This window comes from Rattus rattus, chromosome 15, assembly GCF_011064425.1.
Source record: "Rattus rattus isolate New Zealand chromosome 15, Rrattus_CSIRO_v1, whole genome shotgun sequence".
Classification (NCBI taxonomy): domain Eukaryota; kingdom Metazoa; phylum Chordata; class Mammalia; order Rodentia; family Muridae; genus Rattus; species Rattus rattus.
The window spans coordinates 28,458,834-28,471,828 of record NC_046168.1 but is presented as its reverse complement, the minus strand read 5'-3'; the positions used below and the strand labels follow the sequence as shown (position 1 = coordinate 28,471,828).

General features: G+C 43.5%; 1 pseudogene; it reads left to right on the top strand.

Moving 5' to 3' along the window:
- Positions 1 to 11,693: 11,693 nt before the first annotated feature.
- Positions 11,694 to 12,782, top strand: LOC116884948 (annotated as a pseudogene).
- Positions 12,783 to 12,995: the final 213 nt, after the last annotated feature.

Below are 12,995 nucleotides of genomic sequence, written 5' to 3'. Positions count from 1 at the left end.
CCCATCCAGGGAGAGGCCACCCTATTTGGCGCCATCTCTATATCCATTGGTAACTCTGCAGAGTGTCCTAAGGTGGAAGAGGGGTTAACTCTTTATCTCCCAGAGGTGGATTTTATTGGGCACGATAACCCCATTTGTAACTGAGTTGACTTTTCTGATCGCCCAGGAACAGCTTCAGGTTGGTCCAAGAGGCAAGCTGCTTGCGTGGTTATAGACAGACACTTCCTGTGCCTGTGGACACGGATGCTCCACGTACTGGGGTGACGCTGTAGAGGCAGGAAACAACAGCTTCTAAACTCAGCTGTTTGAATCTGGATTTAGCTGGAAAGACAGTTGGAATTAATTTATTTTCCCACATTGGATATTTAGAGCCTACATCTTTTAAAGGTGGAATAACAGGGGGTGGCTTAGTAATGCCGTATTAGTATGAGAAACAGAACTTGATCCTCGCCACTCACATCAGAGCCACACACAGTAGCACATGCTGTGCTCACAGTCCCAGCACTGGGGAGGCAGAGGCAGAGGAATGTCTGGAGCTTTCTGGGCAGCCATTTTATCTGTTTGCTCCAGGGTCACTGGGAGGCTTGTCTCCCAGATGAAGAGCAACGTGAAGGTAACTCATGTTAACATGTCTTCAACAGACTCACACACAAGTGTGCACACATGTGCATGCACACACAGATACACACAAAGACGTACACAGACACACACAGACATACACAGACACACATGCACAGAGACACACACAGAGACACACAGAGACGCACACAGACACACATACACACACCGACACACATGGTCACACACAGAGACACATACAGAGAGACACACACAGGCATACACACAGCCATACATACACACAGATAAACACAGAGACACACAGACATGCATACAGACGTACATATACACACAGACATACACAGAGATACACACAGACACACACAGAGATACATACAGACACACATACACACAGAGAACACACACATACTCACAAACAGAACACAGAACACATGCGCGCACACACACAACACACACACAGAACACACACACAGAACACATGCACACACACACACACACACACACACCCACACTCACAAACACAAGTCAGTAATGCACTTGGGAAGTGTCTCCAGCCTGGTGGAGAAGATTCAGTCTCGTCTAATGAATGTTATTTTCTTCTTCACAGTCTTGGTGTCAAAGGTCTCCAGAACTCTTATGAATCAGTGTACTCATTAGAAACAAACATATAAACAAATCAACAACCACAGCTTTTATTAGTGAAGCTTTGAGCTCCCATCAGAGGTGTTGTTTTATGGTCATAATTCAGGGTGATTTCCAGCTCCTCTTCCCCTCACAGAGGCAGATAAAAACAGTGGCTAAAGGACAGCAAGGGTTTGATTGTTCCGCTCAGCTTGCTGAAGTGGAGAGGAGTAAAACTGCTTCCCAGTGAACCCAGAAGCTTTTAATTTTAACCTTCCCTTTCCCCACACCTCACAGATGGAGTGGGGTTTCCCAGTTGATAAAGCAGTGCATTTGCCTGTTCAGCTCCGCAAGCCACCTTTGCCTTGGGAGCTGTGCTCTGCTGACATTTAAGGCAGGAATTCCCTGGGAAAACGGTCAAGAGATTCTTTTGGTGTGGCTGGCAGACCTCCAAAAGGTTTAGAGTTCCCCTGCCCAGGCAAATAGGGAGAGAGGACAGGAGGGAGGGAAAGAGAGACAGAAGGACTTTATTGAGTGACTCTGTTTCATCTGCAGCTTGTACAGAAAAGCAGAAATGTGGCTGGGTGACTGGATGCTTTTCTTGCCCCTTATCTCCTACCCGGCTAATATGACAGTGCCGAGTGTGGCTAGTCCTTTAGACGCAGCTTAGACAGCAGGGGAACATTTGATTTGCTGGGAAGCCAAGACCTCTGCGATCTACTGAACTGGTTTAATAAATTAACTAGTCATCCAAACTGCAGAAATTGCTCCAACTTTGAGTTAATTTGCCTGTATTAGAGCTAAAGCATCATGTGGGTGTTTGCCGTCACCAGTAACAGTTTCCTTATGGATTTAACAGACTAACAAATATGGTTCTAGTTTCAAGAATAGAGCATGGGCCAAGGAGGGGGCTCAGTCTCCAAAGCAGTGGTGTGCAAGCATTTGGGCCCAAGTTTGGATCCCCAACACTTATTAACAACTGGGTATGGCAGTGCCCCTACAACCCCAGTGCTGGTTAGCAGGAGGGGAGGATCCCAGGGCTTTGTGCACAGCCAGCTGAGCCTATTAATGAACTGCAGGTTCAGTCAGAGACCTTATCATAAAAACAAGGTGTAGGAGAACTACTGAGGAAGCTGCCTGATGTTGACCTCTGGTCACTAAATGCACACACACACACACACACACACACACACACACACACACACACACCACATAAACAGCCCCCCTCCCCCAGTATATAAGAGCAGAGCAGACACTTAAAACTCTGTGCACAACATGATAGGGCAGGTTGAGCAGGAAAAATAATAATAATCTTTTTTTTTCTTTAAAAATAACGCTAGAATCAGGTCGTTTCCCATTGCAAACTCAACACAACTGATCTGCAGCAGTCACGGGATGAGGCGTGGGCTTGGGTGAGCTTGAGGTACTCAGGACAGATCTTCCTCCGTTTACCATGCCTCCACACATCTTTTCTTCCACATGCCTATGATTAGAGAGGCACGTTGAAGACACTCGCCAGGCCTCAGAAGTGTTAAGTCTTCTTACCAGTGGTTTCTTCTTTCCACACGTTTGTACATTTTGTCACACACTTCCTGTGTTCCCATTGTGGAGATCCCATTCTTCCACAGCTTTCCAGCCTCCTAGTGGTGTTAAAAGAGACCCCTCTGATTTGTTTTTAACACCCCCCCACCAGGAAGTCCTTATCTGGGGTGGTCTTAAGTATGAATTTCTCCCCAGTTGGTGGTGCTGTTTGGAGAGTTCAGGAGAGTCCTAGTTCACTGTCTTCTGTGCTGGTAGCTGGGCTGTGAGCTCTCAGTTTCCTGCCCCAGGAGCCATGCCGGGAGCTCACTGCAGCGTTTCCCTGCAGCGATGGACTCATCCCTCTGGAACCTTCTTGAGTTGCCTTGATCCTGGTGTTTAATCACAGGAACAGAAAAGGAGCTAAGGCAACATCAAACCTTATCTCTGAGCCCATCGGAATCTAAATCGTCTCTTGACACAATTCTACCAGAACACGTTCCACTTGTGATGCAGACATGGCTACTCTTGTGAGCACAGTAATTCTAGGAGAGGAAAAAAAGCACCTTTCTTGGTGTTCTCCCAGTCATCCAAACGCCACACAGAACGCCTGTGCTTTGGTCTGCTTGTAAGGCTGTTAGCTGTTTGTATAGCTCCCAATAGTAGTTTGGAATGGGGCGGTTTGCGTATAACTTGTTAATCTTTCAACAAACAGGATCTAGTTGCTTTTTTTTACGTAAAAATTTTAGTTTGAAGGAAGAGATTTGTTTAAAAACAGGTGAGTGATCCGGTGGTGGTCGATAGAGTAAATTATGATTCATGCTGTAATCCGAGTGGTTTAGACAACTGAATATTTTAACAAAACCTTAAGAGTTTACTAATGACCTCGGTACCATCTTTGTATTTGTTGTTGAAGTGGTTTATACACTCCTCCACAGGGCATATGGATTTTATAAACTCTCAGAGAAAAGCAGTTGCTATTGGTCATATTCTACTTTTAATTTTTGTCATTTACGTGGTACTGGGGGATTGAACACTGCCTCATGCCTGCTTAACATGGGGTCCACTACCAGTCCTCAGTGCTGTTGTTTCAATGAGAAGGTGCTCTACAGAATGGATGAGAGAGCTCTTCAGTGCTCTACCTCTGAGAGCCGAGTAAAGTAGCTCATTGGTTGTTGGGAGAGCGAAGCGAGATGTCTGAAGTCCGCATGCACGGCTGGCTTAGCACCTCGCTTCAGCTGAAAGCGTTAAGCTCAACCGCAGAACAACGTAAGGATGCAGCTCGCGCGTTTCAAAACACTGCGCAGATATTATGCGGATAAAAAGCTTTGATTCTGGTGATTTCAGAGTTGGCAGGGCGAATGTTCTAGTGGTCAGTCATTTGTCAAAATTACATAGTAGAGGACAAGAGTCAACCCTAGAGTTTGGGTCTGGAACACGTAGGTATCACCATTGACTTTATCCACTTTAGTTAAGGAAGCTAAACAGGATTTATTTTTTTATTGTGTTAGGATTTGCTTGCCATTTAATTCAGTGAGTCATCAGGTCAGAGTACACCTTTTAAAATGGAGAACAAACACAACTCTATTCAACCATTTTCTGTGGGAAACCGTCTGATCCGTGCTGTGGAAAGCTTGATAAGAGTCAAGTCTTATCAGAGTTAGATTCAAGGTCAAGGGCAGAAGATGGATTTAAACATGATTTATTTATAAAAACAAGAAAAAACACAAACAAAAACAACCTCTGGACTAAGCGAATAACCAAGTGATTAAAAATATTTCACGGTGTCTAGATATAAATCAGTTTAAACTTTTAGTCTGTGTTGTCAAAGAAATAAATTTGTTAATATGTCGGAAGCAGGCAGAGAGGAGTTTGAGATAGCAGCCTATTTCTGAAGGGTGCAAACGTGAGAGAAGAAGCCGGCTGGTGGACAGGGTCAGCATTGCTGGTCAGCAGCTGGGAAGAATGCATCTTGTGTGTGTGTCACACACACACACACACACACACACACACACACACACACACACACACACACACACACACACACACACACACACACACATACACACACACACACACACACACATACACACACACACACACACACACACACACACACACACACATACACACACACACACACACACACACACACACACACACACACACACACACACACACACACACACACACACACACACACACACACACACACACGCCCCCACACACATACATACACACAGAGAGGGGGGGAGGGATGGAGAGAGAGAGAGAGAGACAGAGAGAGAAGAGAGAAGAGAGGAGAGAAGAGAGAAGAGAGAAGAGAGGAGAGAAGAGAGAAGAGAGAAGAGAGAATGAAACACTGTTCTTGGTTTCAGGCATCTCCTGGGATCTTGGGACAGATCCTACCATATCTTGGAGTCCTCAAGTGCCCAGTCTTCCCTCTGTGGTTCTGGTCAGGCGATTCTGTGTTTTACAGTTTTCTATGCTAAGCTCCTCAAACCAACTTGCTATCAATCCAAGTCGCCAAAGTGAGATCAAGCCCTCATATGGAAATTCTTCCTGAAAAGAGAAAATGTTTTTTGCCTAACCCCTTCCTCTGTTTCCTGTGGGAGGCATCTCTTTATCTTCTTCATCTCCACTTGTTTCCTTTACTACTGTCCTGTAAATTCTGCCCGCCTTCCTTCCTTCCTTCCTTCTTTCCTTCCTTCCTTCCTTCCTTCCTTCTTTCCTTCTTTCCTTCCTTCCTTCCTTCCTTCCTTCCTTCCTTCCTTCCTTCCTTCCTTCCTTCCTTCTCTTTTTCTTTCTGTTTTTGCCAGGGTCTCACTATGCATCCTCGTGGCTGGAACTCACTCCGTAGGCCAGGCTGGCCTCATACTCACAGAGATTCACCTGCCTCTGCCTCCTGAGTGCTGGAATCAAAGGTGTGCACCACACAACCGGCTTTACTCCTGTTCCCGCCCTCCCTTTCCTGTGCCCTGCAGCATCTTTGGCACGCCTCTTCTCCTTTTGCTATGACTTTTTATGTGTTGAGATTACGTTACTCTTAATATCATTCCTTCCCTCCCTCCAAACCCTCGATATGCCTCTCATTTAAATTCATGGCCTCTTGGTTTTTTTTTTTTTTTATTAATTGTTGTTACAGGCTCACTCACACGCCTATACATATATCTCCCTCCCTATAAACTGTTCAGTCTGTATAAAGTTACTTGTATGTATCTTTCTAGGGCTGATCATTTGGTATTGGATAACCATCTGAGGTAGCGCTATTGTTTAATCCAGACCCTCTGAGACTTTTTCTTACAGCTCCTATTCACTGGAGAAACTTCTGTATAAAATATACAAATCAAACAGTTGCTGCTAACGAGTCCTAAGTTTTAAAATCATTTTGATATATATGCCAGTATTTAATATTATATATCAAAACAATAACATATAACTTATTAGAACCAAAGGCAAATTTTCACAGTGATGAGATGCTTACTTTTATATGACTAATATATGACATCTCAGAGCATAGTGCATCGTCAACATTTTCCAGACTCGGTTGATATTTTTATTTTATAATCATCAATGTTGAGAACTCAGTTCTCATAAATAAGTACTACAGGATGAAGGATGACAGAAGCTATGTCAAGAGCCAATTCTTGGAAATTTTGTCCTAAACCAAATGAAAATTCCTTTAGTTATTTAAAAAAAATGAAACTTGTCAATAATTCAAACAACAACTTTCAAAATTAAACATTTTAACACAATACAATCCAAATACAAATTATTTTGATATTTATATTCTGAGGAAAAATTGATAGTCTTCTTTCTCTATAATTAAGGCCTTTAGTTTCTATAGGAGCAGAAAACTTGAGATGTACAGCAAAAACATTGAGATTCATGACACACAATCATCCTCCGTCTGAGGCAAGGATTTTAGGCAGTGTGTGCTGATGTTGTGTGCTGTGACAGAATGCCCAGAGTAAAGGTCTCATGCTGGGTCTCTAGAACAAGGGTGACAGTGACTTTGTGCAATGCAACACTGGCCACTATAGAAAACACCTCAGAGTCATCACCTGCTGAATTTTTTTCCATCTTTATTAACTTGAGTATTTCTTATTTACATTTAGATTGTTATTCCCCTTCCGGGTTTCCCGGCCAACATTCCCCTAACCCCTCCTCCTCCCCTTCTGTATGGGTGTTCCCCTCCCTATCCTCCCCCATTACCACCCTCCCCACAACAATCATGTTCACTGGGGGTTCAGTCTTGGCAGGGTCAAGGGCTTCCCTTTCCACTGGTGCTCTTACTAGGCTATTCATTGCTACCTATGAGGTCAGAGTCCAGGGTCAGTCCATGTATAGTCTTTAGGTAGTGGCTTAGTCCCTGGAAGCTCTGGTTGGTTGGCATTGTTGTTCATATGGGGTCTCAAGCCATTTCAAGCTCTTTCAGTCCTTTCTCTGAATCCTTCAATGGGGGTACCGTTCTCAGTTCAGTAGTTTAATGATGGCATTCGTCTATGTATTTGCTGTATTCTGTCTGTGTCTCTCGGAGAGATCTACATCCAGTTCCTGTTGGCCTGCACTTCTTTGCTTCATCCATCTTATCTAGTTTGGTGGCTGTATATGTATGGGCCACATGTGGGGCAGGCTCTGAATAGGTGTTCCTTCTGCCTCTGTTCTAAACTTTGCTTCCCTATTCCCTGCCAAGGGTATTCTTGTTCCCCTTTTAAAGAAGGAGTGAAGCATTCGCATTTTGGTCATCCTTGAGTTTCATGTGTTCTGTGCATCTAGGGTAATTCAAGCATTTGGGCTAATATCCAAATGGTGCTGGTTCAACTGGAGGTCAGCATGTAGAAGAATGCAGATTGATCCATGCTTATCACCCTGTACAAAGCTTAAGTCCAAGTGGATCAAGGACCTCCACATCAAACCAGAAACACTCAAACTAATAGAAGAAAAAGTGAGGAAGCATCTGGAACACATGAACAGTGGAGAAAATTTCCTCAACAAAAAACACCAATGGCTTATGCTCTAAGATCAAGAATCGACAAATGGGATCTCATAAAACTGCAAAGCTTCTGTAAGGCAAAGGATACTGTTGTTAGGACAAAACGACAGATTGGGAAAAGATCTTTACCAATCCTACAACTGATAGAGGGCTTATATCCAAAATATACAAAGAACTCAAGAAGTTAGACTGCAGGGAGACAAATAGCCCTATTAAAAAATGGGGTTCAGAGCTAAACAAAGAATTCACAGCTGAGGAATGCCAAATGGCTGAGAAACACCTAAAGAAATGTTTAACATCTTTAGTCATAAGGGAAATGCAAATCAAAACAACCCTGAGATTTCACCTCACACCAGTGAGAATGGCTAAGATCAAAAACTCTGGTGACAGCAAATGCTGGCGAGGATGTGGAGAAAGAGGAACACTCCTCCATTGTTGGTGGGATTGCAGACTGGTACAACCATTCTGAAATCAGTCTGAGGTTCCTCAGAAAATTGGACATTGAACTACCTGAGGACCCAGCTATACCTCTCCTGGGCATATACCCAAAAGATGCTCCAACATATAACAAAGACACATCTTCCAGTACGTTCATAGCAGCCTTATTTATAATAACCTGCTGAATTTTGAATGGCTTTTTTCCCCGGTCATTGGACATTCAGAAATTACTGCTGCCAATGCTTTTAATGACTTCTCCCCTCCTCAGTTGGGTCTGCAACCCACAATTTAAGAAGATGCACTTAAACTCTCTCATTCACTCATTAAGAGCTCTTTGCAGTGGAAAATTACTGCATATTGTAATGAGCTTTTATGCAAAGTGTATGCGTAAATGCCATATTAGGAACTGAAACAGATAATTTCAAAGTTTTACTAACACTAATGATAATAATCCAATATATAGTACCTACATTGAATTTTTAATTTTAAAAACTTGTTTTAGACAAAGTCTTGTTCCATAGACCTGTCTGACTTGAAACTGGCCGTGTGGACCAACTAGGCTGGTCTCGAATCCTCAACAGCTTCTCTTGGTTCTTCCTCTGTAGTAGCGGGGTTTAGGTGTAAACCACCATGCCCCGATTATATTGAATTTTAAAATTAACATATATCTTCCAGGTAATACCAACTAGTGAAGAGTCAACCTCTGGCTTACTTTTGTACAAGTCTCTTCGTCCTTAGCTTTACAGAGCCAAGAGGACTTTTGTAGTACTTCTGCCGTCTGTCTGACCTGGTCACTTGGGGAAGGGTGGTAAGAAAGCTGCTTCACGTCGATGCTGCTGGGAGGGGGGCTTTTAGTATCCACACAGGTAACCGTCAATGCTGTCCTATGACCCAAACTCCACAATAGTTTCTTAAACTTTAGCTGACATGCATGATCTATTGGTGGGCCTTTTAGACTTGGGTGCTTTAAAATAATTCAACTTTTGCATTTGGGCTACTGTTCCTTGAAGGCACAGCTTCCACTTGCACGCTCTGTAGTTTGGGAAGCTTTGGTTTACTGAGTATTAGGACTCTCCTGAGCACAGAGACGCTGGCTTTACAATATTCATTGCAGACACTCAGAGCACATTAGTCATTAAACATCGGCACTAATCAAGAGTGTTTAATATTGAGAATACTGGCTAACTCATGGAGGGCAGACAGAAATTGTAGTTTTCTGACATAATTTTTGCTCAAAAGATCAAATATTAATAGAAACAACATTGTCAGGTTTTCCTGGAGTGAAAGACTCCTTTACTTATTTCCGAGGAAATATTTTTTTCAAACATCGAATTTGAATAATTATGGTCTGCCAACCGTTCATTAAAGTCAATATAGTATTCTTTGAGAGAGGGGTTTGGCTCACATGTGGCGTGAAGCAAACCACTGACTGGGTCTGAGGTACAAATGCTTCTTGAACACTTTCTGTTTTGCCACATGGGATAATAAAATGGTGTGGATTTGTAGGTTAAGAATTAATAACATGAGCATTCTTGTCCCTTATTAGTCACATTATAAGTATGGCTCGCATCGGCTTTATGGTGCATGGTTCTGAAGGAGATGACTTGATGCCTCCATTTTAATGTACGCCAAGGTGCCAGCAGTTTGACTAACATAATTTTTAAAGACTCATTTATTTATTTTATGTATTGTATACACTGTATCTGTCTTCAGACACACCAGAAGAGGCCATTGGATCCCATCACAGATAGTTGTGAGCCACCATGCGGTGGCTGGGAACTGAAGTCAGGACCTCTGGACGATCAAGCAGTCACTGCTCTTAACCCCTGAGCCATTTCTCCAGCCTCCTCCAACACTGTTTTAATGCAGGTGGGAAAGGCGGACGGGAACTGACATGTTACTGGGTTGTCAAAAGAGTTTTTGTCCTCTGGGATTTCACAGAAGAGGACTCAAGGACCCAGAGTAAGTGTTCAGACTACAACTTGAAAATCACCAATCAAATCAGTTAACCAGTTTTAATAATTTCTCACCTAGCTTTTTCTGCTAGCTTTTAAGCATGTTCAGATACTATTCATCTTGGAAGAACGTACAATTTTGTTTAAAACTCCATGCAATCTACTAGAGACCATTGACTCTACTTTTCTGTTAGAACCAACTGCCCTTAAATAATCTTCTCGGACACACACACACACACACATATGCACACACGCACACACATACATACACATGCACACAACACACACACACAGACACACACATGTACACACACACATGCACACACACATACACATACACACACACGCACACAACATACACACACGCAAACACGCACACACATACATACACATGCACACAACACACACACACACACACACACACACACACACACACACGCACCTTTGTAGCCCATTGTAATACAGTTTCTATCCCCTTTCTCTTCCTCGTCAGGTTCCAGAAATGTCTGTCTTTGTGACATCAGGTGACAAACTCCATTCTGATTTTCTTTGCCCCCTTTCCAGCTCTTCACTAGAGTGAGCACTTGGTCCATCACGGTTAGTGCTGGACACTGCTGTGCTGAACGCTTTCCACAACACAACTCATTTAATTTGGGGCAACCCAGTGTGCTATTCTAAGTCCTTATTCTGGAAGCCAGGAAAGTTGTTTACATCATGATCTCTCAAGTTAAGTACAGAGCCTCAAATCTGGCAGCCTGCGGATCTTACCCATATGCCTTACTATGCCTTCTAGAACCCTTGTTTTCCTTGCTTTTATTTTTATTCTCTACTTATTTTGATGCTTCTTCTTTGGTCCTAGTAAAACATTATTTATTCAGTGACCAGGGAGATAGCTCAGCTGTCAAGAGCATTTGTTGCTTTTTGTAGAGGACCCAGGTTTGGTGCACAATAGCTATGTCGTGTCTCACAACCAACCATCAGTTGTTTTGGAGAATTCGGTCTTCTGCAAGTATCAGGCACACATGTGGTGACCTATAAAAACCTGCAGATAAAACACTCATACACATAAAGTATTTTCTAAATCTAAACAAATTAAAAAGGGATGATCCATAACTCAAAATTCAGTGTTTAAGATCATTTAGCTGGCCATGCCTGAGTCATGTGTCTTCCCTCACCCTGGGTTGGCATTGCCGGAGAATGGGAGACTGGTAGCTTTTGGCTTATGAAAATGCCCTAAAGCTTGTATCTAAGAGCCCCTTATAAAGGCAAATAGGGATGATGACAGAAAGGAATTAGTAAGTGGCCATTTCACTAGTCTCCCACTTTCTCCCTCCTGACTCTTATTTATATTTTGGAACTGAGTTCAGGATCTCTATGACCTGACTTCCCTAGGAGGTAGTCAGCACTAACCTCTAAATGGTCAGAATTTTAAAACCACGCACTGTAGTTACCTGCTTGCACTTCTTCATTAAACTCTGCGTGTTGAAAAGGTGTGAGGATGCTATTGCTGCTGTACACCTTGAAAATTAGTGTAGGTTCTGGCGCCTGGCACAATCTTATTATTTAATGTTGCTGAATAAACAAATATGATGAATTTACAAGTGAGTTGGGCATTCCTGAGAAATGTCTCGAAGAGTCTGAAGGGAAGTATACTCTAAAGATTTTAGGATTATTTTTATAGAACTAATGAGTGAAGGTGGAGTCGGATACACCTCAGATAGCCAGAGCCATGCGACTAGAGTAAAGTAAAGAAGCCAGGTTTCAGTCCCTTCTGGGGCTGCTCTGGTGGCTGAGGAGTCTTTGGTGACAGAGGCAGAAGAGGAGAGTGAGGAGGTGGAGGAGACTTTGGTGGAAGTCGAGGTTGAGGCTGGAATGGTGACTTCAGGGGCGAGGAGGTGGGGGAGGAAGTGGCTGAAGGGGGAGGCTTCCAGTCTGGGGGTAACCTGGTTGAGGTGGTGGACAGGGAGGCAAAAACGGAGACCAGTCAGAGAAGAATGTGATGGTAGGACTGCACAGGCATGAAGGTGTCTTTCTCTGTCACGGAAAGGAGGATGCTCTTGTCACAAAGAATCTGGCCCCTGGAGACTCTGTGTGGAGAGAAGAGAGTCTCTGTTCCACAGGGAACTGACAAGATCGAGTACGGAGCCTGAAACCCCTTCTGCTTCAAGCTGGCAGCAGCTGGCAGAGCAGCGATCCTGGGCAGCATAGACCCAGTCCACACCAATCCAGAGACAGGGTGCCCCAGGTACCACTTTTCCCAACATATCTGATATAATTTGCCCAGATGGTCTGGCCTATGCAGTTGAGTTCTCCCCACCGCTCTGGCTGTGACCTCATCAACTTGGCCAACATTATTTCTGTCACTGGAGATACTTGGCCCCGACACTAACAGTTATCTCAATGGTGACTGTGATCTTGGCCGACGTGATCTAGCCAGACCAATCCTAGATTGTGGCCCTGAATGTCCACATCTTCTTGTGGAATGGAGGATAATTTGTGATCTCAATTAGGCCAACCACATTGATTCCACAGTCTTGGCAGAAGCTGTGTTTGCATCTGAAGTTAAGGGGATGTATCAGAAGAACATGAAGCCCCAGGAGCCATTGACCTTAGAGCCCTATGAATGAGACTACGCAGTGGTTGTAGTTGTGTACAGATCACCTCTCGAGGTATAGAATTGAAACCCGAGCTGTCTGGATTGAAGAAATGTGTATTGTTACTGTTGCATGTGCTTTTTTCCTTATTGAGAGACTCATTTGTCCAAAAAAGAAATGAAGATTGAAATTGTTGGCCTGAGTCAGATAACTCTGGGAAAAGAATAGGAAATGCCAGAACAATACCTAAGAGAACGGGAAACAAGAACTAGTTAGGAACACGCTAACATATCA